This window comes from Carcharhinus amblyrhynchos, chromosome 6 (assembly GCF_965287045.1).
Source record: "Carcharhinus amblyrhynchos chromosome 6, sCarAmb.v2.hapA, whole genome shotgun sequence".
In the NCBI taxonomy this organism is placed as follows: Eukaryota; Metazoa; Chordata; class Chondrichthyes; order Carcharhiniformes; family Carcharhinidae; genus Carcharhinus; species Carcharhinus amblyrhynchos.
Window position 1 is genome coordinate 75,455,356 of NC_137329.1, and position 27,106 is coordinate 75,482,461.

Below are 27,106 nucleotides of genomic sequence, written 5' to 3' on the forward strand. Positions count from 1 at the left end.
CTATCTTCCTTTATACTCATTATGACTCCAACAAGTAGAGGGTTTTCCCTCTGATTTCCATTGACTCCAGTTTCTCCTGGGGTTCATTGATGCATCAAATGCTGCCTTAATGTCAAGTGCAGTCACTCTCACTGCACCTCTGGAGTCCAAGGCTGTAATGAGGTCAAAAGTTAAACGATCCTGGTGGAACCTAAACTGAGCATTAATGAGCAGCAGGTTATTGCTGTGTAAATGTCGCTTGATAGTGCTATCGATAACCCATTCCCTCACTTTACTGATGATCGAGTGTAGACTGTTGGGGGGGGTAAATGCCCAGGTTGGATTTGTCCTGCTTTTTGTGAACAGGATGTATCTGGGCAATTTTCCACATTGCCGGTTGATGCCACTGTTGTAACTGTACTGGAACAGTTTAGCTAAGAATGTGACAAGTTCTGGAGCACAAGTATGATTGCTGGAACATTGTCAGGGCCCATGGTCTTTGCAGTACCAGTGCTTTCAGCCGTTTTTTGATATCAAGTGGAGTGAACTGAATAATCTGAAGACTGGTATCTGTGATGCTGGGGATCTCGAGAGAAGACAGAGATGTATCATCCGCTCAGCACTTCTGGACGAAAATGGTTACAAAGTAGCTCATGGGCTGTAAATAGCTTTGGGATAAATTTAAGGTTGTGAATAAATGCAAATCCAGTTCTTCTGAAATCAATATCTGTTTAAATGTGCTGAGGTTTTTATTCAGCAAGAAATCTCACAACACCGGGTTAAAGTCCAACCAGTTTATTTGATAGATCTTACTATGTCCAGTCCAACGTCAGCATCTTCACATCATTTTATTTAGTACCAGCTCTACCCTTGCCACCTAAGGATTTGGTTCACCTCAGGGTTCAGTTTTATGGGCATGTGCAGCTGCCAGGTACCTTGCCAATGTGAGCAGTGAGTGTTAGTAAGTTGTTCAATCATGGAGGTCATCACAGTGAAGGATGAGGTTAACACACATGGGACCCCTCCATCACACCCCCCCTCCCCCACATTGAACCCCCTTCTCCACACTGACTCCTCAACACTGACTCCCCACATTGATCCCCCACACTGACCCCCTCGAACCCCCCCCACACTGTCCTCTGTCCTCCCCCCCCAAACGCGCACACACACTCTGACCCACGTGCACACACCAGGAGGGAATGTGCGTTAACCCACAACTGCCCTGGCTGATTTCAGAAGACAAATATTACAAACAAAGGAAAACGGTACTGCCAATCTCTTCAGCTTGCAAAGTCTGTGAATTATGCAAAGCCCCATTGTACGTGTCCCATCTGGTTCAAACCCGTATCCCGCCTCTATTTGTGTAGTTTATCTATAATGTATTAAAATTCTTGGGTATCTTCTGATCTTCACATTTAATTTTTATTAGAAAATCGAAGGTGGTGTTAGACAGATAACTTAGCTGATGATCTCTGATTGAAACAAATTGGGACACTGAGCAGAGAGCCAGACTTGACTCTGATGTCCTCCTGTGAGTGCTTTTCACTACAAATAAAATGCCCTTTTCAGTAAGTTAGCTGGAACTGTCACTGATCTGCCGCTCCATCAAGAGGTTAATAAGTGGCACAGTGATTAGTAAGGCTGCCTCACAGCACCAGATGCCCAGGTTCACTTGTGGCCTTGGATGTCAGACTATGGAATTTGCATGTTCTCCCTGTGCCTGTGTGGGTTTCCACCAAGTGCTCCAGGTTCCTCCCACAATTAAAAGATGTGCAGGTTAAGTTATGCTAAATTGCCTCTTAGTGTCCAAAGATGTGAAGGCTAGGAAGATTAGCCATGTTAAATGTACCAGGTTAGAGGGATAGGGCAATGGGGGTGGGCCTGGGTGAGATGCTCTTTCAGAGGGTTGGTGCAGAATCAATGGGCCAAATGGTTTCTTTCTGCACAGTAGGATTCTATTCTGTATCTGGTTACCTTTCTCACAGGAGATGCAGATAAAGAAAAAACATAGGGGTTTCCATCAGAGCCTTGTTATGTTTTGTATCAACTGATTCACAAAACATGTTGATCAGCTAATGTAATTTTCTCCCCTCTTCTGTGGGTAGTCGGATAAGGTCTCCTTTTTGCTTGATAGTCCGTGCTTAGCCTGATCCCATCAGAGGTGGTGGACAGTGATACACAGTCTGAAGGCAGTGACTCCAGACCCCAGGAAAATCTCATGGCATCAGGTTAAACATGGGCAAGCAAGCTCCTACTGATTACCAGCTACTGTCCTCCCTCAGCTGATGAATTAACATTCCTCCATGTTAAACACCGGTTGGAAAAGCACCAAGGGTAGCAACAGTTCAGAATATATTCTTGATGGGAGACTTGAATATTCATCATCAAGAGTGGCTTTGTAGCATCGATATGGACCAAGCTGGCTGAGTTCTGAAGGACTGATTTGCCAGACCAGATCTGTAGCAAATGGTGAGAGAGCGAACAAAAGGGAGAAAAGATCTACTTGATAAGGTCTTTGCCATTCCACCTGTCACATGCATCTCTCCAGTTCAGCCGGAATGACCTCCACGTAGTCCTTGCAGAGACACTGAAGACAGGCTTCATGGTGTTTGGCACTATCAGTGTGCTAAACGGATAGACAAGGACATTTTGAGGCACATTGAACTATCAACATTTAATCAAGACCTGCACAAGTCAACAGAAGTCCTAGTGTATACAACAGTTCTTATCACCCCACTCCTGTCCTGCAGTAAGCCCTGGACTGTGTGTCGGTGACATACAGATTGCTAGAGAAATTCTATTAACAATGCTTCCATCTTGTCTTGTGGATTCAACGGGAGGATTTTCAAACAAATGCTATTGTCCTGAAGCTGGATGGCCAGAAGGCCTCTCCCTCACCAGGTCCTGTTCACTCAATGCTCCTCAAGTGGCTAGCATTCAGGGAGGACAAAGAAAACATTCCAAAGACTCTGAAGTTCCCCTTCATGTGTGATGTTAATGACTGGAGGAAATTGTTACCCAACCTTCAAAGTGGCAATAACTTGTCCATCAAGCTGCATCACGCTTTAACTACGAGGCATAGAGGTGCAGAGAATGAAAGGAAGCAAATCGTGTACTCCAGATCATAAAATGCACTGTCCCAAATGCCCAAAGATCTGCAGCTTGAGAATCAGCCAAGTCAGTTATATGAAAACCCAAAAACTCACGATTCTTGAGTAGATGCCATTCTTGAATCGTGGGAATGATCAAAGTAGTGGGACTACTGAGATAACAGGTCGTTAGCAGAATTGATTTCAACCACAGTCTGTAATATAATAACCAGGCATATCTCTCACTTCACCATTACTGTCAATCGGGATCAACTCTGATTCAATGCGGAGTGTGGAAGAATACCTAAAAATGAGGTGATAACCTGGTGAAGCTGTAGTGAAGGACTGCATGCATACTAAACAGTGGAAGCAGTATGCTGCAGACAGAGATCCGACAACCAACGGATCAAGTCCAAATCTTGCAATGCCTCCACTATGAGCTTATGAAAGGTGGTGGACAATTAAACAACTAACCAGAGGAGCAAGCTCCACAAACAGTGCCTTCCTCAATGGCAGAACCCAGCATATCAGCACAAACAATGAGCTTGAAGCACCATTGTCAGCCAGAAGCGCCAAGTAGATGATCCATCTTGGCCTCTTCCTGAGGTTCTCAGAAGTCTGTCTCCACCTAATTCTATTTGTTCTTATGGGATGTCAAAAAATGGCTGAAGGCAGTGGATATAACAAAGGCTATGGGCCCTGACAACATTGTGGCTGTAGTACTAAAGACTTGTGCTATAAGAACATAACATAAAAACATAAGAAATAGGAGCAGGAGTAGGCCATCTAGCCCTTTGAGCCTGCCCCGCCATTCAATAAGATCATGGCTGATCTGTCGTGGCTCAGTTCCACTATGGACCAAACATGACTTACTCACCAGTGTTCAGTTTGAGTTATGCCAGGAACACTCAACTCCTGCCCTCATTACAGATTTGCTTCAAACATGAACAAAGGAACTCAAAACCAGAGGTGAGAGTAACTGTCCTGACATCAAGGCAGTGTTTGAGTCAGTGAGCCCTAGCAAAACTAGAGTCAGCAGGAATTGGGGGCGGGGAGGAGTGGGGGTGGAAGCAGGCATCTCCAGCAGTTAGAGTCAAACCTGGCACAAAGAAGGATGTTGTGGCTGTTGAAGGTCAATCACCTTCCAAAGAATTGGAGGGGTTTCGCAGGGCCGTATCCCAGAGGCAGTCATTATCAGTTGCTTCATCATTTGCTCAAAGATGTGCTCAGAAGGGGATGTTCACTCATGTTCAGCACCCCATCCAGAAATATTCACTCCCTCCATCACTGACACTGTGGCCGCAGTGTGTACCATCTACAAAATGCACTGCAGGAACTTGCTGAGGCTCCCTAGACAGCGCCTTCCAATCCATGACCGTTACTGGACAAAGGCAGCAGATGCACTGCAACACCACCGCTTGCAAGTTCCTCTCCAAGTCATTCACCATTCTGACTTGCAAATGTATCGCCGTTCAAAATCCTGGAACTCTTTCCCAAGCAGGTCTCTGGGTGCACTTACACCACATGGACTGCAGTGATTCAAGAAGGCAACTCACTACCACTTTCCCAAAGGCAATTAAGGCTGGGAAATAAATGCTGGCCAGCTAGCAATGCCCGCATCCCATCAATGAATTAAAAAAAATTGCACTATGCTCAATACAATTCCAACTCTTCAGATATTGAAACTGTTCCTCCCCGTATGCAGCAAGATGTGGATTTTTTTTTAGATTTGGTCTGACAAGTGGCAAGTGATAGTTGTGCCACATAGGTGCCAGGCAATGACCTTCTCCGACATGAGAGAATTTAACCATCTTCTCTTGACATTCTACAACATACATCCTGGGGGCTACCGTTGACCAGAAACTGAACTAGACCAGCCATATAAATGCCATGGCTACAAGAGCAGAACACAGGCTGGGAATTCTGTGGTGAGCAACTCACCTTCTAACTCCTGAAAGCCCGTTCACCAGCTACAAAGTACAGGTCAGGAGTGTAATGGGACACCCTCCACTTGCCTGGATGAATGAAGCTCCAACAACACTCAAGAACCTCAGCACTACCCTGGACAAAGCAGCCCACTTGATTGGCATCCCATCCACCATCTTAAACTATTTTCTCCACTGGCACACTGTGGCTGGAGTGTGTACTTTTTACAAGATGATTGTAAACTTGTCAAGCATCCTTCAACAGCAGGCTTCTAGCACCTGAAAGGACACGAATAGCAGACAAATGAGAACACCTGCCAGCTCCCCTCCAAGCCATACACCATCTTGACTTGGAAATATATTGCTGTTCCTTTATATCACTGGGTCAAAATCCCAGTACACCTAACAGCACTGTGGGTGTACCTACACCACATGGACTGCAGTGGTTCAAGAAGGCAGCTGCCTACCACCTTCTCGATGGCCATTGGGATTGGGCAATAAATGCTGGCCTGGCCAACAATGCTGAAATCAAGTCTTTGCCGAAATAAAGATATTTGGAATATTTAGCAACGCATTAGTGCAGTAATTAGTATTTGCAGATCGTACTTATGCTTTTTTTAAAGTTTGGAGAAAGCAGCATTACACTCGATGTTACGTGAAGTGAAAATCGTTAGCTTGAAGTATTTGTATTTCTTCTGAGAAGGGTTTTGTTCTGGGAAGTGCTTGGAAATGAGGAAAGAATACACTGTCTGTACATTTGTCTGGGCTGGTGGGAGAGTGGGGAATCAATCACTTGACTGAAGAGAGCTACTCCGCCACTAAATGGCCAAATAAAAGACATCTTGTCCTAGCAATGAGCTACATTGCACCTGGTCATCAAAACATGCCATTGGAAATAAACTGAGCCAAGACCATCTTAACTGACTTCATTGATCAGCTCGTACAGCTGGACCAATTAAGCTCCTCATAACTTAATTATAAGACACTGACATACGACTGATAAGTGAGGTATTGTTGGAAATTTCAGATTCCTCCTAGTATGAGGTTTTTGAGCTTCTCTCTGACTGCTAATGCATCTACTTTAAAGGGGGAATGCCTCTGCATAACATGTCTTATTCTTCAAGAAATTGCCAATTTAATTCTCGTTAAAGGTGCCTTTTGATGCGGGTCATAGTGAGGTGTGGAAACAAAGAAATGTTTTGCTAAAATGTTTGAAAACTTGATTGCACAAGTGGTATATTTACAAATATGCTTTGGTGTTGAGGTTATTTGTCATACCAATTTTCTGGTCTCTTTACCTGCATATTTATCCTGATATTTTGTTTTAATTCACTCATTTATGGGATTTGGGCATTGCTAGCTAGGCCAACTTGTATTGTTCATCACTGATTGCCCTTGAGAAGCTGCCTTCTTAAACTTTTGCAATCCACGAGATGTAGTACTCTTGGAGAGGAAGTTCCAGAATTGGTTGCAATGCTCTGATGGAGCTTGTGGAGTTTGTACATTTTCACCGTGTCTGTGTGGATTTCCTCTGGGTGCTCCGGTTTCTGCCCACAGTCCAAAAATGTGCAGGTTAGGCAGATTAGCTGTGCTAAATTGTCTCTTACTATCCCAAGATGTGTAGGTTTGAGGATTAGTAGGGTAAATGTGTGAGGCTACAAGGGTAGGGTGGGGGATGGACCTGGAAAAGATACGCTATCAGTGGGTCGGTGCAGATTCGATGGACTGAATGGCCTCCTTCTGCACTGTAGGGATTCTATGATTCACCCTCCTTCTCCATGAAGGAGGTTACTTGGGGGAAATATTTTGTACAAAAGGAGCCATTATGTTGAAGTTTAAAACTTGCAATAACTCTTACAAATCTCCCAACTTCAGTGCTTTGACTGGGCCTGGTCTGCCCAAATCACTTGTCTCATTGATGTATTGTCCAAAGATAACTCCAAAGAGAAGGCTAAGTTGTTTCCCCAGGGTGTTCTCTGATCTTCTGCCAAACTTGCAGTGGGCGATTGGGAGAACCATTGTGAAAATGCAATCCAACTTCTCTGCATTGTAAACTAGCAGACTAACATGAAACACAGGCACTTGTTGAGTGAAAGGAATCTCTCTAAGTGACCGTGTTGCTTCATTACATCCTACCTGTACAACTATCACTTAGCAACAGTCCACACATTCAGTAAGGAAGGGAAATGGTAATGGGACAAAGGGCGAGAAAGCTGTTCGCAAAATCAGCTGCAAATTCTCATCTTGTGAATTTGAGCTAAACCAGCACAGGCTTGATTGCACATAATTCTGTAGGGGAGATGTCAGTCTCTGAGGGTGTAATACTGTGACAAATCCTCTCAGAAATGTAGGAAACATTTTTAAACTGACACAGGACAAAGGGAGTGAAGAAGATTTGATAAGCTGGAGTCAGAATATTGCAACCAGTTTATCATGGATGTGGCGAGGGTAGGACAAGAGATTTTAGTGGGGTGAGGATATTGGAGGTGTATTCTTGGAATAGGAAGATTTGAAAGAAATATTCAATGCTGCCTGGTGTTTTGATAAGGTAAATGCAATATTGGTTGTCGAGTGTCATAAATAGATGGCATGAATTTTAGGTTATCATTGAAAGAGCGGAGGCAATGGGGGCCCGGTGATGGGGGTGAGGGTGGGGGCGGAGGTGGGGGTGGGGGGGGTGGCGGGCACAGGAGGTTATTTGGGGACAATGACTTTCCAGGAAGAGCAATGGAAGTAGAATCCATCAAAGGGAAAGGAATAAGTATTTGAACAAGAAAGGCTTAGAAAGGGGTGAGGGAAAGGAGATGTGTGAGGAAGGGGAGAGCCTGTTCAGAGATACGGCGCAGGCCCATTGGGCTAAATGGCCATCTTGACCACTGTAACATTCTGATCTTAAACAGAGTTTTAATTTCAGTGATTCCTTGTTCATCTGAGTTGGAGAATTCTTCCTGATCTTCAGGTATTTTAAACAAGGGGATGGTGATTTTGTGGACAAATTTTGGAAACATTGAAAGTCTCTTTTCGTTGAAGGAATACACATTGTGCGCAGTCATGACTCATTATTTACCGGGGCCAATCCTGTTATTTTTTGAAGGAATCAATTTTTTTCGTTTGTCTCATTTAGCTGAAGGTGAGAAGCCTCCTATGATGTATTGGGTGAAACTTTTCAACATTTTGTTTCCAGTATTTGTGAATGTACGAGTGATGCGATACATTACGAGGAGGGAGGGAAGTTTAAAAATACAAATAGTAGAGACAAATTATGAATCAAAATATCATGAGACTTAAGATAAGCCTCATCTAATGCTTTAGCCACCTTTCAGATGAGATGTTAAACCAACGTCAGTCCCCTTGGATGAATATAAAATTTCCCTCGGCATTATTAAAAGAGGAGTAGGAATATTTTCCCTGTTTCCTGGTCAATGCTCATGGGTGCAATAAAGTAATGGTTATGTTACTGGAGGAGTGGTCTAGAAGCCTGGATGAATGATCTTGAGATATGAGTTCAAATTCTACGCACGGTAGCTGGGAGAATTTAAAATATATACATATAGTAACATGTAGTGGATTATCAGAAGGAACCCATCTGGTTCAGTAATGCTCCTCAGCAAAGGAAATCTGCCGTGCTGTCTTGGGCTGGTCTACATGTGGTTCCAGGTCCACATCAAAATGGTCGACTCCTAATCTCCCTCTGAAATGGTCTAGCAAGCCATGCGGTTTTACCAAAAGTGGCTAAGGAATAAAACTGGACAGATCACTCAGAATTAAACTTCCTCCACAACTACACTGTGAGAGTACCTACACCACACTGACAGTGGCGTTCAAGAATACACCTCTCCACCATCTTCTGAGGGCAGTTAGGGATGGGCAATAAATACTGGCGCAGTCGGTGACACTCCAATTCAATTCAACTTTATTGGCATTGTATAGTGCACAAATACAATGAAAAGTGAGTTTGCAGACTCCCAAGATACAAAGAAAAAAAGCAAATGCAAGTAGTCATTATAAAATAATGCCATTAGTCATTAAGTGTATACATGCATATTGCACAATATTCTATCTCATGAATGACTAAAAAAAACTTCCTTTAAGCAGCATCATGGAATTCAGGTGATCTGGTCATCATCATTTGCTGTGTATAAATTCTGTGCCATGTTTCTGACATGACAATACTGTCTTTAAAAGTACTTAGTTGTCTGAAAGGTGCTTTGGAACATCCTCAGGTTGCAAAAGACACGCTATATAATTGTAAATTCTTTCTTGAACCATGATGTAGTCTCAAAGCCTGCACTGCCGAGCGTGGAAAATTCTCCTGATAGACCAGCATTCAACGAATAGGCATTTGCTCGATGTGCAACACCTCCACTTCTCAGCAGTTTCACAGGGGATCGTGAGCAGCTGTTCCTCAGTGCTCAGGTGTGTTACTGCATTGTATACCTTACCTGCAATCCCATTCGTACCAGAGATGGTGTAGTGCTCTTCCACCAGGATAGACAATAGGGAAAGTGTCTTTTCATTTAAAGTGGGAGCTGGTCCTCCTTAATCTGTTGGTCTGAATGTGACAGCATCTGTCTTGGAGATGGTTGGTAGCTACATCCAGATTGGTTAGCGCTCTGCTGGGCTTCAGTTCCCGACGGGGGCCTATGAAGTGTCATGGAGTGTCATGGAGTGTCATCATGGGTGGCACAGTGGTTAGCACTGCTGTCTCACAGCATCAAGGACCCCCCCCCCCCCCCCAATGTCTGCGAGGGTTTCCACAGGGTGCTCCAGTTTTCTCCCACACTCCAAAGATGTATGGGCTAGATAGAGTGGCCATGTTAAATTGCCCCTTAGTATCAGGGAGCTTAACAGGGTAAATGTGTGTAGTTGCGGTGATAGAGCCTGGGTGGGATTGTTGTCAGTGCAGGCTCAATGGGCCAACTGGCCTCTTTCTGTACTGTAGGGTTTCTATGAATTGGAGGAGAGGAGTCTCCCCAGTATCTTTGGAAAGAGGCACTTGCGGATTTTCTCCAGTGGGGGCAGGATTTGCCTTGGCAAGGGCCCCATTCTGTGGCTTCATTTGAGGTACCTTGCATTTTACTGGACAATGATCCAAGTCATCACATTCCATTGATTTGGGTGACCTGTGGAATTGTGCAGTCTGAACACAGCCCCTGTTCCCAAAGAGATGTTGCAATATTACTCCTGACATTAGGAGGCCATTTATTTGAGAGAATTGGTAGTCATTCAATATTTATTGGTTTCCTACATTACAATAGTGACAATACTTCACAAGTACTTTATTGTCTGGTGGTTGTGAAAAGTGATGTATAAATGCAATTTTTCTTTTCGTAGTAGCCATTATGCATCTCATTGTTTGATTTAATCCAGCATCCATTAGGTTGGTGAGGGAAGACTTCAGTGGCACAGGAGAGGAACATCCTCTAACATAATAATGGAAAATTAGCAACCGACTGAAGAACATTTATACATTTTGTGTCCTGAGTTGGCAGAATTGGTTATTTCTGCTCTTGATATTGAGCCACCACAGTGAGGTGGTTCTCCTGGAAAGTGAGTGGTCCCCAGGTATACAGATTGGGATCATGTGCCAATTAATCTCCATCCAAGCTGACATTGAGCTCTTAAAAAACATTGATGTGACTTCAGATGGATACATAATACTGTTTGTCTTTAATACATATTTCAAGTGATTCATAGAGTCCCTCCAATGCAGAAGGAGGCCATTCAGCCCATCAAGTCTGCACCAACTATCTGACAGGTCATCTTACCTATGCTCACTCCCCTGCTCTATCTCCATAACTCCACATATTTACCCTGCTAATCTCCCTAACCTAAATTTTTTGGAATACTCACAGTCAATTTAGCATTGCCAATCCACTTATACTGCTCATCTTTGGACTGAGAGAAGAAACTGGAGTACGTGGAGGAAATCCACAGAGACACAGGGAGAACATATAAATTCCATACAGGTTGTCACCCGGGTGCCTGGCACTGTGAGGCAGCAGTGTTAACCATTGTGCCACCACGCTGACCCATTGTATATGATTGGATAAAGTTAAAGTTCATTTATTAGTCACAAGTGGGTTCACTAATCACTGCAATGAAGTTATAGTAAAATTCCTCTCAGTTGGCACACTCCAGTGTCTGTTCAGGTACACTGAGGGGAATTTCATAGTAACTTCATTGCAGTGTTAATGTAAGCCTTTCTTGTGACTAATAAATAAACTTTAACTGGGGAGAATTTAGCATGGCCAATATACCTAACCAGCACGTCTTTCAGATTGTGGAAGGAAATCAGAGCACCCGAAGGGAACCCACTCAGACACAGGGAGAATGTGCATTCTGCACAGACAGTGACCCAGGCCAGAAGTTGAACCCGGATCCCTGGTGCTGTGAGGCAGCAGTGCTAACCACTGTGCCACCATGCTGCCCTATGATTATGAAACTAGAACTGTAGGAAAGAAGGATGTTTTGTGTGGGGACTGGATAGTAAAGGGAGTTACATATTAACCTTTCACTTTTTTAAGTTAGTGAATAGAATCTTGACCTCCGTTGAGACACCATATGATAATCAGTATTGTCTCCAGCCAGTTCTTTCTGTGCTTTGGTGTTGAAAGGACAATGTGTTTTAAATTACTAAGGTTTAACAGAGATTTTCTCCAGAAGATGTGCAAAATGAATTCTTCACTTGAAACTGGATCTCAGCTATTGAACTGAATGCTGCTGGGAAAACGCTTTTCACTGACACAAATTGTCAACTAGTTTAAACCATTTTCCAAGCTTTTAGCATTAAACAATTGCACCAAAAAGGTTTGCGTTTGTTCTGTTGATGTTCATTTACTGGTGCAAGGCCACATTATTCTGAGAGGGCCAAGGACAGAACACAGAATGGAACATGAAGATATCATCTTTCTCCGTTTTGTGTGCACTCTCTCCAAATGCAAGATCAGAAGGATGGGCTGCAAAAATCACAGATCCAGTCCCTGAGTGGAACAATCCATAGTCCAACAACCTAAGGACAGGCACAGGACACTCCACATTGAATTGAACCTGGGTCCCTGATGCTGAAGGAGCATAGAGGCCACCATGTTGCCCCTCTAATGGAGAAGGATAGATATAAGAATTATTAATATAAGTACATTAGGCCCAACAAGCCAGTCTGATTTTTGTTTTTGAGGGATCTCAGCCTCGATCATCTATTTTGTCACCATGTTACTTTAATCCAGTGATGGTGTCCGCTTCGGTAGACTGCCTTGGTAACTTTTTGCATTATTCCCCCATTTGAGTGAAGATGTTCCAACTTTCCTAATTGCTGACAATGTAAAGTATTGCTGATTGGAAAGCAGAATTTGTGTAAGGGGAAGGGAAAATGAGCAAGAACCTTGCCCATAGATTGCTTTGTGTAAAGAGTGGGTTTGGAGATCCACGATTGATGACTGCATGGTTTTGTACTTTGCATTCGACGAGGAGACTCTGTCAGGCATGTTTTGAATGTGATGCATTGAGCCCCTGTTACCATGGAGTTGAAGGTTGCGAGCTGTATGATTGATGGCTGTTCTTGTTTGTTTAGAGAAAGTGAAAGTGCAGTAGACATGACCTCTGCCTATTGGAATCAGACAAACACAGAGCAAGGGAGTTGTTCATAGTGAGCTCTAAGTAGTTGCAAAACACTTTTTTTTGGTGGTCCTGTTTAAATCAGGGCTCTTAATTTTTGGGAATTAGTGGCTAAATAGACATGATCAGTTACCGATCTCTTCCAGCTTTTTTTGACTATTCCAATGTTCTCCTGGGCAGCAGCGTGTCCATTCTTCCCATTAACAATCATGGAGAAAACTCTGCCCATACCCTAACATGCGCCAAATTTCATTGACCTATCACTACCGTGCTCACTGACTTGCCTTGATTACTGGTCCACCATTCCCTCAAAAATTTAATACCTTGAGTTCAAATCAATCACTAGCTTCCCAATCTCACTAACCATCTCCAGGTCTGCAACAGTTCACAAGACCTTTGTTCCTCCAATTCTGAACTTTTGTGCATCCCCCACTTCTATCCGCACCATGCTCATTCAGCTGTCTTTCAGCTGTCTGACCCTAGGTTCTGGGATTCCTCCCCAACCTCTCTATCTTGCCTCAAAACCTACCCCTTTGCCTAAGCTTCTGGACCTTTGTCCTAATGGTTCCCCCTTTGGCTCAACAACAACAGGTGATTCCTCTGCCTCTGGCAGTGCAGAGGTCTCACTTGATGTGTTCCTGTACATAGCACCAGCAATCCTTGAAGCCTTTCTCCTTTCTTATCACTTTTTGGACATTAGCTGGTGAGCATCGGCATTTGGAATGTGGTCACCTACTATCTGGCAGAATGTGATGAGATATTGTGAGCATCCTCCCCAGCATGGCACAGAGCAATCTTGTTGCCTGACCCATGTTGTTCAGCCATTTACAAACTGCACTCCACTGTCAGGCACCTCCCAACTTGCAACCTTAATGTACCTACAATCTAAAATTGACTGTCTCGCTTCTTTATAACATACCATGGGAGGTTAATTAAAAAAAAGGCTTATTTATGAAAAAAACATAATGGAACAATGAAAAGTAAAAGCTTTGGCACCTAATGCTTCAAATTGGACATATTGGACTGATTTATTGAACATTGCAGTGTAGTTTTACTCAGCTGGTGTGTTTCCACTTAATGTGGTTTAGTAAATTGACCTTCCATTTTTATGAAAGACCCTTTCAGGTCAGTAATATATTGCATAGTATAAATGTTTGTTTCTTGGAAACAATAAGAGAATAGACTTAGTTTGTTCTGATCTGGCAAAATTATGTACACATTCACATGCTAAACATAGTGACACATTTTACCTGTGAAGTCATTATTTTTTAATTTCTTGCTTGTATCTGGACAAGGATAGAATTCCCAGTGTGCAGAACAAACTGTGGGGTAAGATTTGCAGACTTGTTTCATTGTTACTTTGCCATGCTTTTGTCCCCAGTGTGAATTGAACTTCTCTGTCAGATTAGTGTTCATTGCCGGGCCATAACCTGAGGGAACTTCAGTACACTTGCATCATGCACTCTGAACAAGATGTGCAACCCTCAGCCCTCCCTTGTCCTGGCTTTAGGCAGAAGTCAATGTTCAGCCTACAAGTTCAAATGTAAACTTAATTCTTTCATCTTGTAAGGGAGCTCTTTTGAGGGGATGGCTTTCAATTTTTAGATTTCTAAAATCGAATATAAATTCTTAAGTTCTTACGGGATTTAATCTTTTGTTACCAGGATTATTTCCTGTGATATTTTTGCAGGACAGAAGTCTGCATAGAATTCAAGTACCCAACTAAACTAGTTTGTTCCAATTTTGCATTATTTACATACATAAACAAATGGCCACAAGTGGGTGTAATTGCATCCACCTTCCTTGATGCAAAAGTCACACAATGTTCAAGTTTTACACAACTTATACATTTCCTGATTTTGATTTATTTTGCATATCTAACCTGAGCATTGGTTTCTATTCTGAGGAGGATATCCACTTTTTTGACCCTTTCAAAATTTGAGGAAGGACTTTGATCCAGCTTGACTTGAGTCTGAGAAGTTCTCCCTACAAAGACTGATTTGTGCCCTGGGCCTTCAATTGGAATTTCAACTCCCACCCCTCCCCCCCACCACCACCAATCATATTCCTCCTACCTCCCTCCCCACCCAATCGCTGTGGCAGAGTGTGCAGTGGGCCCTTCCCCCTCAGGCCTTGCCCAGTTGGCAGTGCCACTGTGCCCACTGGGCACTGCCAGGGTGTCAGGCTGGCACTGCTAAAGGGGCGGACCCCAGCCCCCAATTTCCCAGGGGGGGCCTCCATGACCTCTGCCCCCAACAGTGAGGCCATCAAACCTGGTCCTCATTGATGGGGACTAGCTTTAATCCCCACTGGTGGGATTCTCTTGGTGGCATTGAAAACATTAGCGAGCTGGGACGATATTGTCTGGGCTCGCTAATGACATGGAAATGAAGATTTAAATATTGTGTGATGTTTAAAATCATGCTCTACAGCTTACAACCTTGGCTGATGTCATTGTTGTTGGGCTGTCTACCAGATGTCCTTTTATTGCTTCTTAAGTGGTACTTTGAGATTAGTTGTTAAGAGGAAAACTGGTTGGCAGGTCATGTGACAGGAACTCTTTTACTTTTAGTTCTGAGCTGCAGGTTAGTTTTAGAAAGGATAGCAAGCTGCAAACAATTACTTCTCTCTGCCTGTCTTATTTGGAAATTCTGCTGGTTATCTAAAAACAAGGCATTTCTGAAGGGGAGAATCTGCTATTGGTGGCTTGACCAAAGTTTGGGAAGCTGTTCTAAGTGTTTCAAGAGACTGCAGCACTCATCTAAAGGACTCTTTTCCAGTATCCCGTGAGCATTAATCTTTGCTGTGTTGAATCTTTGAAAGGAGTTTTGTCTAAGGGAAGTTTTGGTTTAGATTGGAAATGTTAGATATATTTGTTAAGAGTGGTTGTTGTTCTGTTTTTGTTTGTAATTGATAAAAGTTATTGCTAATTTTCTTTCCATACATGTTAACTATATTCTTAAATAAATTTTGCTTGATAAAAGCTCCCTAGTAGGTTATTTGAGTCACACCTGAAGTGAACCAAGCTTATCCTAGCCAAATTCAAGATGCAACACTTATGATCCAGATGGGCTTCACAAAACATTATGGAGTTTTGGACCTGAATCATAACAATTGTAATTAGCCTTGTGCTGTTTTCTGGTGTGAGATTGATATGCCATAAAAAATGGCCTAGGAAAGTCACAGTCAGCTACTCAAGCAGCATAGTAGGCCAGGAAAATGGCACCCAACTTGTGTTGGAGTAACTTTTTCCCAACTATCGTGTTCATCGGACTCATTTTGTTTTTCCTAGCTTCCTCCTTCTCTGCAGACGTCTGAAGATCAAACATGATCTATACATAAAGACGTAACCTTTCTACAACCAAACATACTGCCCAAAGAGGTACAATGACCACATGTTTTCATGACTCCTCCAGGTAGCCACTTCACTGATGAAGATCATTCACTTTAATATTCCATTTCAACTTCAGACAAATTGCTTTCACTCTACCCCTATCATGAATCTCTTTCTGCCTGGAATGTTTCTCTTCTACTGACTGTGCTGAATGTGATTTCAACAATGAAAACCTCATTCTAGGCTGTCTTGTAAAGAAACAATTCAGCTGGCATTCTGCCAGTTGTATCTTACGATAAACAAACAAAAACTTTGCCACTTGGTGATTCAATGACAATTGACATTCCTTTCAATTTGTATCTAGCCTTTTCTTAACAAGAGCACCCTTAATAACTTGTACTCAGGGCTCTGTTGCTCTGTTTGAAGCAAGATGATATGGTGGAACTCTATTATGCTTTGCCCAAAAAAAAACCTCAAGTTCCTTTGCTGGAAGCTTTTCTAACCCCAATTTGTTCAGCTAGAAAATCTGTAATCCTATCCTTGTCACCACACCATGATAGCTTTGCAGAACAAAAGAAACTAAGTACTGCGTGGAGTTCAAGTACTCGGCTGAACTGGTTTATTCTGGTTTTAGTTGATATACATGCACACATACATAAATGGTCACAAGAGAATGCTATTGCCAGCTCTAGATTGCTTGTCTAGTAACATAAATATTACTGTGCATATTTAATATTGCATTTATATTTTGGGTTTGCACAATTTGTTGGATCAATTTTTAATTGGCTGTTTAAGTGGCTACTTTACCTTAAATGGCCAGTGCAGCCCTTTTAAAGCAATCCGAACTCTTACCTGCCTTCACCATCTCCCAGCAACAGGCCTACCTGTAAGCAGCAAATCACAATGAATAAGGAACATGACTTGATATGAACCTTACCCACCCTCACACATTGGAGGAATGCAATATTTTATGGCCACTAACTTGGATGTATTTATTCAAGGCTACATGCTAACAGAGAGATGAAATTCTGTAACCTGTTAGGAAACATCTGTTGCCATTTCCAGTAAAATGGTAAAGTCACCATAGACCCAGATAACCATAGGCTGCTCTCCCTTTTTGAGGGGAGAGCTGATTGGTGGTGACTTTAACCTGAGGATCACCAGATCTCAGGCAAGGGGCAAGGTTGAGAAGACAGGGCCTTCATGAGTGACCTCAATTAGTATGGGAATTGAACCTGAGTTGTTGATGTCACTCTACATCATGGACTAGCGCTCCAGCCAGCTGAACTAACTGACACCCCCACGTTTCCAGTCATCTGATTTCAAGTTGTCTACACAGGGCAAGTTATTCCTGTACTTTTACGAAGTTCCCTCTTTTCAGTTGGAATGTGCCTCCATGTGTCCTTCACATCCACAGGATGTGCTGAAGCACTTCACAGCCTATCACCTTTGCTTTGCTAAGAATGTAGGAGCATAAGAGTTAGGAGGGAGAATACATCACAAGGCCTTACAAGTCTGTTTTGCCTTTCACTCAGATTGTGATCTCTGTCTTGAATATACTCAATATATGATGTGGAGATGCCAGATTGTACTGGGGTGGGCATAAGAAGAAGTCTCACAACACCAGGTTAAAGTTCAACAGGTTTACTTGGTATCACAAACTTTCGGAGTGCTGCTCCTTCATTGTGATGAAGAACAGTGAGCTGAAAGCTTGTGATACCAAGTAAACCTGTTGAACTTTAACCTGGTGTTGTGAGACGACTTCTTGTACTCAACATACAAGAATGCCTACAGTGTTCTGAAATACAGAATTCCAAAGATTTGTAAATCTTTGAGTGAATAAATTTCTCCTTATCTCAGTCCCAAAATGATGGCTTTGAGGATAGGCCCAAACTGCCTCTTGTGTTTAAAAATGGCCACTGATTGAAGGCAAGGCCTGCAGGTTACTTCTCTGCTAGCTTTTACATGGGGAAGTTTGAAAGGGTTGAATGGATTGCTGCTCCCTTTGTGAGAGGCTGGCTTTATTGACTGTCGACATTGAGCCTCTTCAATGCTCAGAGTGCGGCACTCCCAAAAACAGTAATCTGAGATTGGATGCTTCATGTCTCGAGGTAACCTTACCTCAGTGTAACTGATGGATCAAAGGCATCAGAGGGCCTTTAGGTTAATTGTTGATGGTGTGCTGCTGGCAGGGAAACACTCGTGCCGTACTGCGAGAACACTTCATATCGTTGTACAGTAATGTTGGAATAGTGAACTTTAGACACGGCATCCCCCCAAACCCCCCCGCACTGACCTGGGGCATTTGCCTTTTATAAAAGGGAAGGGCCCTGCTTCAAGCAGCAGTTAATCTATCATGAAGAATTTGGATGTTTCCCCGTTTGAACAGTAGGAGTTAGCTCCTCTCAATATTCTCAGTAGCAAACTTTTATCACCAGAGATAAAGGGAGTAAAAGAAAATGGTACGTTTATATTGTGTGATAACTGGATGGTCTGCTGTTTTGATGTTGAGAGAAGACCTTCTACCTACTGTTGTTCAAAACAAGACCTTTTCTAGACCTGAGCAGACAAATGTGGCCCCAGTTTAATGTTTCAGCAGGAAGATGGTACCTGCGACCATGAAACACACTGAGTGCCGGCCATGACTTCTTAGGTGCCTGGGAAACCCACGATCTGACTCTGAGGTGACCATATTTCTGACTGAGGCATGGCTGTTCTGAGCAAAATTCATCATTCAGACCGGATCGCTAGAACAGATCATCCAAAAATGTGCAGGTTAGGTGGCTTGGCCATGCTAAATTGACCCTTGGTGTCAGTGGGATTAGCAGGCTAAATGTGTGGGATTGCGAGGATGGTGCCTGAGTGGGATTGTTTTGGTGCAGGCTTGATGGGCTGAATTGCCTCCAGCTACACTGTAGAGATTCTATCATTACCACATTGCTATTTGCGGACTCTTGCTGTAAATAAACTGGCTGCCATGTTGCCTGTATTGTGACAACACTGCAAAAGTACCTCATCAGCTGGAAGAACCTTTAAGATTTTCTGAGTTGAAAAGCATGATACAAATGCAAGATTTTCTTAATGCTATTTCAATTGGACCCTGAGATTGAGGAACTGAGCAATATGCTTTTCATTAGCAAAAAGACTGTTGTGATCACGTCTAATTATAAATGATCTCTTGAAAGGACTGGGAGACCTGCTGTGTTATGTGTTTTTAGCTCTGTTTCAAGCTCTTTTGCCTACCATAATACTGTGGTAAGACGGAAGGTAGTACCCCACTGATTTTGGGTGTGTTTGATTAGTTCCTTGCCTCCCCCATTTCCAGTCATTAGTAAAATTAATTGGCAACTTGTGACACTAAGTGTTCTTCAGGCCTTTGTCTTCGATGTGGTTGGCTTTTTGCAGTGGAAGAAAATCTCAGCATGCTGCAGGAAGAGATGTCCTGCTTGGCAGTTTTTATTTTTCATTTGTTTGTGTACAAGTGGCTCAGAATTTGATTTGCATTTGTTAGAAAAACGAGCTGGGCCTGCTCCAAGTCGATAGCTTCCGCAACAGATAGCTTGTTGGCAATTATGTTTAATGTGAAGAGGGATTTAGTTAAAAAGATGCCCTTTTTTATTGTGGGGATGGGAACAATGCTCCCTTTTTTCCCAGCCATATTTTATACTGCCAGCAATTGTCTTAAAGACGCTTTCATCTCCAATCTATCCAGAGCCCAACATCCGCTCGCTGCCCTCCCGTTGTCCTTTTCTAACTGCAAATTTGTTTGTGGTAAGAGAGCTTTAATACCAGAAGCAGGGCTCCCACATTGACATAACTTGAGAGCAGCTCCCTGATGCCATGGTCTACAATCCCATTCGGATAAAGGGACTTGTGGTGGTGGTGGAGGTGGAGGAGGAGGAGGAGAAGGGGGCAGTCTTGTTTCCCTTCAATGGGATGGCTGATAAAAGGGAGGCTTCCAATCTAAGAAAGGCTCCACTTTGATGGTTAAAGTCTGTCTTTTAGGAGTTTTGTGCTGTCTTGGGCACAGTGAGGCCACCTTTATTGATCTTTTGCAGTTGCTGCAAGAGTTTTTTTTATTACTTCCTGGGATATGGGCATTGCTGGCCAGGCCATTATTTATTGCCCATCCCTAGATGCCCTCCAGAAGGTGGTGGTGAACTGCTTTCATGAACTATGGCAGTCTGTGTGGTACTTTTAGGGTGGCCATTCCAGGATTTTGATCCAGTCACAGTGAACGACTGTGATATATTTTCAAGTCAGGATGGGATGTGACTTGGAGAGGAACTTCTGGGTGTTTTTTTTCCAGCATCAACTACATTTGTCCTTCTAGAAGTGGTTGCAGGTTTAAAATGCACTGCCTCAGGAAGCTTGATGAGTTCCTGCAGTCACCTTGTCGATGGTACACACGGCTACCACTGTCCGTCAGTGGTGGAAGGAATGAATGTTTGTGGAAGGGGTAGGAGTCAAGCAGGTTGCTTTGTCCTGCATGATGTCAAGCTTCTAGAGTGTTGGGAGAGCTGCACTCAACCAGGCAAGTGGAGATTATTCCATCACACATCTGACTTGTGCTTTGTAGATGGTGGACTGGCTTTGGGAGTCAGGAGGTGAGTTACTGCCGCAGGTTTCCCAGTCTTTGATTTGCTCTGGTAGCCACAGTAAAGGCTAGTCTAGTTCAGTTTCTGGTCAGTAGCAACCCCACGACATTGCTAGTGTGAGATTCAGCGATGGTAATGTCATTAAAGTAAGAAGTCTCACAATACCAGGTTAAAGTCCAACAGGTTTATTTGGAATCATAAGCTTTTGGAGCGCTGCCCCTTCATCAGGTAAAAATATTTTTCTTTACCGTGGACATTTCTATTTATTAGTTAGCATAATCGTAGCAACGGAGGACAAGCCTGCTGAGGAATATTCAGGATGATTGGAGGCAGGAATGCTTCCCAGAGTTTGTGTGTCTGTTTTGATTCTTTGTGGGATGTGGGCACTGCTGGCTGGCCCAGTATTTATTGGCCATTTCTAATTGCCCTTGAACTAAGTGGTTTGCTCGGCCATTTCAGTGGGCATGTAAGAATGAACTACATTGCTGGGAGTCTGGAATCACATGGAGGCCAGATTTCCTTCCCTAAAGGACATTAGTGAACTAGATGGGTTTTTATGACTAATCAACATCATTAGACTTTTAATTCTCAATTTTTATTGAGTTCAAATTCCACTATATGCTGTGGTGGTATTGGAATCTGGTTCCCCAGAGTATGACGCTGTGCCTCTGGATTACTAATCTGGTGACAATACCATCAAGCCGCTGACTTTGTTATAATACAGTAAGAGTTAATGGAATGTAAAAGTCAGATATATGAAGCATTGGAGACATATTAATGATGTAATAAGATTGCAAATTCCTTTCACCTTTTTATAACTACTGGTTGTTAAATTTGAGAACCTTTTATTTGGAAACATTAGAGATAAACATTCTGCCAATATTTGTGTTACTTTATAGCTGGAATTTGATACAGGTATTTCCCTGATCCTCTCCCTCTGATAGAGTATTTATAGACCAGATAGCTAATGTACTTTACTAAGATGACCCATCAGCATCGATATATGAATGGGAACTTGTGTTAACGTTTATCCGTCACGTTATAGGATACAGCACAGAAGAAAACACATGGACCATTTTAGCAACATAGAAAATAGATGCAGGAGTAGACCATTCGGCCCTTTGTGTCTGCATTACCATTCAGTATAATCATGGCTGATAATGCAGTATTCCAGTCCCACTTTCTCTCCATCCCCCTTGATCCCTTTAGCTGCAAGGGCCATGTCCAGCTCCCTCTTGAACATATCTAATGGACTGACTCCAGTGACTTTCTGTGGTAGAGAATGTCTGCTGGGTTTTTTAGTAAAGTTTCAGCAATAGCAAAGGGCTATCACAATGTCAACCAATAAACATCTGGACATTAAAATGTCCTCTTCCTTGAGGACCTACAGTATTTTCCCACAACTTGATCATTTTATGCAGCCCCAGTTTAACCATGGTCAGAATTCTGTTTTTGAGACGAAGTGAGGTGGCGGGTTACTCTGGTGGCACCTGTCATGTCGGCTGGAATGGCAGGACCCCCCCCCCCGGCTCCAGATTCTGTGCTTGGAACCTCATTAATTATGCAGAGTTGAGTTCCTCTCTGAGTCACCTGGTAGGCTGGCAGCTGATTCATGTGCCTGACACCAGCCAGCAGATCTGAAGGTCTTGGTGATGTATTCAAATGCCAGTCCTACACAATCATATCCCCCCTCTTCAACCTACCTACCTTCACCAAACTGTGCAGGATAGCAGTCACCCAGAGGGAAAAGGCGAGCAGCCTTAAGATGCTGCCCTGTCACGGTACAACTTTCCTCCCCTCTGCCTTCCATTGTTTGCCTTCATCCATGTTCTTGTTCCTTTCTCTGTCATTGTGAGTCTTTGCCACTACCCCCCTTCCACATTGCTCCCCTTGTCTTCATTAGACCACCCCAGGCCTCACCTCGCACTCCACCCCTCCAGTCAAACTTCAGACCTTTGTTGGGGTGGTTGCATGAGTCTCGCCGCACACTGCTGTCCAAATAGACACTGGTGTGTGGCACCAGGACAAAGAAGCCCTTGTACTCCCCAACTCTAGAAGCTGCCCTGATCCAACTCGGTGACACACGGGGCCCATGGGTCCAGCAGCACAGTATTGTCCATGAAGACTAGCTCGACATGGAGATGGAGGGCAGGAACCCGTGTGCCCCAGCAAAGTGGTGTACAGTGCATCAGGAGCAGCACAGCACTCTGGCAGAAAGGCTTTGTTGCATTCACCCCAAAATCTCTTACAAACTGCCTCATGCGCGCTATTCTTTATAAATCAGGTTTCAGACTGGCATACTTTCCTGCTAGCATGACGTAAGATTGGAAGGCCGAATGGGATATTGGTGGCCAGTTGTTTAAATGAGCATTCATGAGGTACAAATGAATGCAAATAACATTCATGACACCAATCAGCAGGGAGACTAAACCCTTCCAGCTTTTAACCCGCCATTGGAAGAACTGCAATGTGATTGGATGCCAGTGGATTACTGACTTTTTGGATCCCACTAGATTCTCTGCTTCCACCTGCCAGCGAGCCTGTGAGATGTGATAATTCTGGCCCATGTTTTTATGGTAACATGATAAATCAACTCAAACAGATAAAACTGTTCTTTGAATAATGAAAAGAACTCATTATTCAGTCAACAACTTTTCATGATATTTTGGGCTGAAGAAGTGGACATCAGGCAATTTATCCTAAAAATATTTTAGCATATTGGAGGTGCAAGTAAACATATCCTATACAATGGTGCAAAGCTGCAGTTTGCAATGTCCCAAAATTGATCCCTAATCTGTCCTGAGTTGGGTAATTTCATTCAGGGTCCTAGTTATGGTGCTGCAATCAACATCAACGCTTCCACTCCAAGGGAAGAGAAGACCAATGTCATAGTTTGTTGAAGATGATTGATGCCAGAAGCAACTCATTAAGAGTAGTCATTTGCATGAGGAATAGGAGGATTGCTGGCTTCTCATGATCAATAACTTAATGAAAGTCTTGATGAGGGAATAATTGATTTCAAAAGAAAAATCAGCGTAACGTTAAATAATTGCTCATTGACCCTCTCATAGAATCAGTTGTCTTTCAAATGTTATGTTTGGCCCAGTGCTTCTAGGACAGTCAATTGTGGGTTCTAGTCCCACTCCAGGACACTGTCATCTTGGCTCACTCTTCAGTGCAATGCTGAGGCAGTGTTGCATTGTCACAGGTGTCATCCTTCAGATGAACGTTGGAGATCACGTCAGGGAACGTTCAGATCAACATTGTTCACTCAAATAGCGCCCAGGCCACTGAGCTTGGTCATTTATGTCAAAGCTGTGGGATCTTGATGTTCTCACATTTCCAGCACTGACTGTCGATGGCAGGTAAGTGGCAGATAAGTGCAAGATATTGTAGTATGTTTCCACATTTTTTTCAGGATTCAGTGACGTGATGGGAAAAGAAATATTGTGCATGGTTAATGAATATGTGCAGAGGGATGACAAATATTGGGTAATGCAAAAGGATGTTTTTCTATTAAAGGTGCATATGTTCTGCATACCCTTATATTGCTGAGTCTTGTGGCTTTGGAGGTACCAATAGTACTAGCTTGCATATCTATTTAATTTTGCTGCAAAGCCTATTAGCTGTAATAATCCTCTTTCATGTCACGTCACTGTTTATTTTGGGTTCAGTTAGCATTGCTTAATTCCCAGTGAGAATGCTAGTATGATTCACTTGTTATTTCAGCATTGTATGCCTTGTTTGTAGTCTTTTTTCAACAGATAAAAATGTTAATGGTTTCTTGCATTACAGCAGTGGCTCCACTTCAAGAAGTACTTTGTTGTCTGTGAAGTGCTTTGGGACCACCTGAGGATATGATGTGCTATATAAATAATAAGGGCTTTCAGTTTCTCTTGTTGTTTAAACATATGGATGTCCAAGTCTACTTGTGAATCTTTGCAGGCCATTGCAGGGGAGAGTTCAATGGGTTGTGCTCTATGGAACCAGAGTTAAGAGCCTCTCAAAACTTAGCCCCAAACTCTCCTGTGTGTATCAGCTCTTGCTAGGGTACAATTGACAAGCCCTTTAATACCGCACCATTCTTAATTGCCAGCACAGACAGTCATAATGGCAGGAGCACTTGGACCGTGGAAGGCATTACAGCCTGGATCTGACTCTATCTTTGTTCGTTCTCCAGATGAGCTGCTCATATGGAACCTAAGCATCAAGGAGATGTCGCCCACAAGGGGAAGATATGAGCAAAATAATAAATATTTAAACACATTTTCCGGCAAAGTCCATCTCCCCAGTGGTGTATTAATAAGGGCACAAATACCATCTCCCTCTTGGTACTTAAGAGGTTAAGGGTGATAGATCCAGCTGCATGTTGCAAACCATCGCGTGGTCTGTCCGATGTATCTTTAACCTAAGTGCTTTGAAAGGGTTCACATATTGATTCAGTATGAATGTTAGCAGCAGCCTGAGGTCAATGGGTTCATGTTTAAGATGCTTCCAACCAACGTCTGACATTCTTTGGGGATGTTGTTTTTTTCCATGAGAGGCTGTTGTGATCGCAGCACTCTGAGCCTGTCTTGGAAACACATGAAAGCTAGAGTTTAAAAATAGGTGCAGATTTCTGTTAGGCGGTGTGGGTATGATTGGCAAAACTAAAATGTATTGACCACTCTTAATTGCCCTCGAGAAGGTGCAGGATTTTAAAAGTGATCTCTACAAACTGTAAGGATTGGCAGGGTCATTCCAGGGTGGGTTTGGCCAGGCTGCAAAACATGGCCTGTGGACTCATGCAGCCCGGCCCACGCGGTCTTTGATAATACTTGTGCTCAGATTGCTTCTTTTCTACTTTGTCATGCTTGAATTGCAAGGGCCTGGAGGCTCATTTCACACTTTTTTACTATCAGGAGATGAATCTTAAATCAGGACACCAGAAGGGTTAATGTCAGTATCTTGAAATCTTGTGAAAGCAAATAAAGCAGTGACTTAAACGCTACATATTGTTTCTGTCGAAAAGCACCGTCAATAGTGCAAGCACTGTCATTGTTTGGTTGCCACCTCAGCCACAACCGCTCGGCTTGCTGAAGATTCCTGTTCAGATCATGTCAGCAGAATAGGAGCTAGCCTAAGACCTTGGAGTGCAAAGGAATGTTATATCACTGGAGGAATTGAGGTGGAGAAAGGGGAAAAGAGGAAGAGGAGGATGTAAACCTAACTCAAATCTAGAGTAGGAATGATCACACTGGCCAGAGACTTCATCTCACGATCTTGCATGTCAATCAATTAAATAAGAACTTAAGAACATAAGAACATAAGAAATAGGAGCAGGAGTAGGCCATCTAGCCTTTCGAGCCTGCCCCGCCATTCAATAAGATCATGGCTGATCTGTCGTGGCTCAGTTCCACATTCCCGCCCTCTCCCCATAACCCTTAATCCCCTCGCTTATCAAAAACCCATCAACCCGCGTCTTAAAAATATTTAGCGAGGCAGCCTCCACCACTTCAACGGGCAGAGAATTCCAGAGATTCACCACCCTTTGAGTGAAGACGTTCCTCCTCAACTCCGTTCTAAACCGCACCCCCTTTATCTTGAGGCTGTGCCCCCTAGTCCTACTATCCTTTCTGAGCGGGAAGAGCCTCTCCACCTCTATCCTATCCATCCCATTCATCATCTTATATGTCTCAATGAGATCTCCCCTCATTCTTCTAAACTCTAACGAGTACAAGCCTAGTTTATTCAGCCTCTCCTCATAGCTCAACCCCCTCAACTCCAGCATCAGCCTAGTAAACCTCCTCTGCACTCCCTCCAAGGCCAAAATATCCTTGCGTAAGTGCGGCGACCAAAACTGCACACAGTACTCCAGCTGCGGCCTCACCGCTGCCCTATACAGCTGCAGCAAGACCTCCCTACTTTTATATTCAATCCCCCTCGCTATGAAGGCCAGCATCCCATTCGCCTTCCTGACCACCTGCTGCACCTGCAGGCTGGGCTTTTGCGACTCATGCACAAGGACCCCGAGGTCCCTCTGCACCGTCGCATGCTGCAGTTTTTCGCCATGTAAGTAATAGTCCTTCCTACCATTCTTCCTACCAAAGTGGACAACCTCACATTTGCCAACATTAAATTCCATTTGCCAGTTCCTGGCCCATTCGCCCAGCCTATCTAGATCCTTCTGCAGACTCTCCACACCCTCCGCACAATTTGCCGTTCCACCAATCTTGGTGTCATCAGCAAATTTCGACACCATACACTCGGTTCCCTCCTCCAGATCATCTATATAAATGGTAAATAGCTGAGGCCCCAGCACCGACCCCTGGAGCACTCCACTAGTCACCAACCGCCAATCCGAATAGCACCCATTGACCCCCACTCTCTGCCTCCTATTTGACAGCCAATCCTCTATCCACGCTAACACCCTACCCCCAACCCCATGCCCCCTGACCTTCTGCAATAACCTCTTGTGAGGCACCTTGTCAAACGCCTTCTGAAAATCAAGAAAGACCACATCCACCGGCTCTCCTCTATCCACCGCCCTAGACACATCCTCATAGAACTCCAATAAATTCGTCAGAC

The 27,106-nt window shown here is 43.5% G+C and overlaps 1 protein-coding gene across 29 annotated transcripts in view; it reads left to right on the plus strand.

The window, feature by feature from the left end:
- The window catches only part of nrcama (neuronal cell adhesion molecule a), a 379,563-nt gene that overhangs the window by 33,285 nt on the left and 319,172 nt on the right, over positions 1-27,106 (plus strand). Inside the window, exon 1 of one of the 29 annotated variants that reach the window (XM_080190690.1) lies at positions 23,967-24,031. The exons of the other annotated variants lie outside the window; for them this stretch is intronic. The gene's annotated coding sequence lies outside the window, so the exon portion shown is untranslated. Of the gene's footprint in view, positions 1-23,966; positions 24,032-27,106 lie in introns of those variants that run through there. 29 annotated transcript variants of the gene reach the window in all.